This window comes from Parus major, unplaced genomic scaffold (genome assembly GCF_001522545.3).
Source record: "Parus major isolate Abel unplaced genomic scaffold, Parus_major1.1 Scaffold1055, whole genome shotgun sequence".
Lineage (NCBI taxonomy): Eukaryota > Metazoa > Chordata > Aves > Passeriformes > Paridae > Parus > Parus major.
This window is the reverse complement of record NW_015379925.1, coordinates 1-2,455: the sequence shown is the minus strand read 5'-3', so window position 1 is coordinate 2,455 and position 2,455 is coordinate 1. Positions and strand designations below refer to the sequence as shown.

Genomic DNA, 2,455 nt, shown 5'->3' with positions numbered 1-2,455 from the left:
ATGGGCGGCAACACCTTGTTTCCCTGGGAATGGCTCTACACCTGCCCACCCATGGGAAGTGGTGAATGAATTCCTTATTTTGCTTTGCTTGTGTGGGCAGCTTTTGCTTTATCTATCAAACTGTCTTCTTCTCAACCCGAGGATTTTCTCATTTTGGCCTTTCCAGCCCTCTTCCCATCCAACTAGGGGAGAACAAGCAAGCAGCTCTGTGGAGCTGAGCTGCTGTCCAGGATGAGCCCACAGCAGTGCGCAAAAAAAAATTCCACCTTCCTTTAGAAAGGGGGAGTGCTCCCAGCTGTGTGTTTGTGCTTCCTTAACCTACCAGTCTAGAAAAATGGCACACAGCATGAACTTCTACTACAGATTTTGTGCCAGGAAATCCTAGTCTAGAGAGAAATAATTGCATTTTCTATAACTCCTTGGGATGCAAAGTTGGTGTTTCCTTATAAAATGTTGTTGTGCTTTGTTCACAGCCTAGAGAAGCAGACTGATGCTCACCATTCCTTTTTACAACACTAGATTTCTTTCTTGTTTGGTCCTCTGGCACACCATAGATTTCTATCTGCACCATGGGGTCAGCTTTGTTGGTCCTTGACATGCTTCTGGGTGGTAACTGATGGCCACTGATCAGCTGGAAAATTAAAGTTGTATTGAAATAACTGTAGGAATGAACTAATTCACCAGAGCCATATAATAGCTATAATAGAAATAGCTTTCAAAAGAAATTACTTTAAGTATATGCCAGTCATAAACTGGCAATCAAGAATATGGTGCTTCCCATCTAATTTATTTTTTTATATATAATTTTTTTGAAATATTGTGGTTTAGGTACATTTTTTAACTACATCAGATTGCTCTGAGCCCAGTCCAAACTGACCTTGAATGGTTAGAGGGATGGGATACATATAACCTCTCTGGGTTATAACTCTGTGCCAGTGTTTCACCACCCTCTTTATAAATGAATAAATAAATAGATAAATAAATAACTGAAATAATATTTTAAACAATAATTTTCAGGGTTTTTTATTCAATAGCTATACATAAAAATTGTATTTTGCTACTGTACAAAATAATCATATTGGAATCAGCCTACAGTGATTTTTACATTTTCTGCTATCGAGCTCATGAATTCCAATCTGTGTGGAGTGGATCAGCATCAAGACCCACCGTGACATCAGCATTGTGCTACAGGGTATGTAGCAGACTGCCTCACCTGTGCCTCATCTCTTGCACAGTATTCCTTAGTATTAGACAAAAACTCTTCATTCAGTGAACTTCCTGATGTGTTTTGACCAAAATTTCCAAAACCAGGCAATTTTGTCTCAGACTGTCCTGTAATCTGGCACCCAGACTAAGACAGGATTTATGAAAGTCACAATTTTGTCTGCTTTTTATCTATATTTCAGGGTAGCTAGGAGAGAGTAAACATCTGTGCAGTAATCACAGCCTTTTAGGAATCAGTATATAACAGGTATTGAGAGAGATATACAAGCCTGAAAGTGCAGGTGAAAGATGTGACTCCTGATCCTGGTCTCAGGCCTAAGCATCATAAGAGATTCTTATTCCCCTGTCAACCACCCCAAAAATCAAAACCCACAAATCCCACATTTTGCTTTGGTATTTTCCAGTGCTTGTAGCACCTTGCCCTAAGAGAAGTTCTAGCCTGAAATACTGAAGAGCAGTGGCTTGGCAAACACTGATGCTCTTTTTTCCTAAGGAATAGCTGCTGCCTTTACCAGGAATCTTTGCAATCACTGGTGGGCTGCCCCCTAAGGACATGGAAGAATCCTTGCCATGTCCTGAGTGCCATTGCCAAGGCCTGCATGACCCACTGCTAGACCTAGTCTAAGCCTCCCCTAGCATGGGAAAAGAGTGAGTTCTTTTAAGCACACCGTGACCCAAATCCGTAAATCAAATCAATTTTTGAGATCCAAGGTGAAGCAGACATACAGAGTGATGTAAAAATTTAGGAAGCACCTTGATCATCCCTATTTCTGCTTCAAAGGCTCTGTGCCTCTTGATGGGAATTGTGGCACATTGGGTTAAGGATAAGGAATTCAGTAAAATCAGGCCCTATGTGATTTTTCTATTCTTCATTCATTCATTCATTCTGAGAGATCTGCCCCCTAGATGTTTTCTATCTTTGCTTTCTGTTGTCATTTCTGCATTCATCTGGTTAGTAACTTTTTCAGCAGAAGCTGCTTTTCCTTTGACTCCTGCTCCAAATTCCTTTTGTCTTCAACCACAATTTCCTGTTTTTTGCTGCTGACTATGAATGGGGCTCTCTGTGCCCTTCATTCCCTCAGCCAGTGGGATGCCACTGCCTCTCTGCAGCCTGCATTACCCAGCCTGTAGTCTCAGTCTAAAGTCCTCAATCTTAAACACAGCCTTTCTCTTCTCCAGCTCCTTCCAAACTCAGACACTTCCTCTGCATTGACAATGATTTTGTCTGTCT

General features: G+C 41.2%; 1 long non-coding RNA gene across 1 annotated transcript in view; it reads right to left on the bottom strand.

The window, feature by feature from the left end:
- The window catches only part of LOC109022445, a 2,892-nt gene extending 2,266 nt beyond the window's left edge, over nucleotides 1-626 (bottom strand). Inside the window, exon 1 of the long non-coding RNA XR_002001293.1 lies at nucleotides 499-626. This is a non-coding gene — a long non-coding RNA (uncharacterized LOC109022445). The remainder of the gene's footprint in view (nucleotides 1-498) is intronic.
- Between the last annotated feature and the right edge of the window lie 1,829 nt (nucleotides 627-2,455).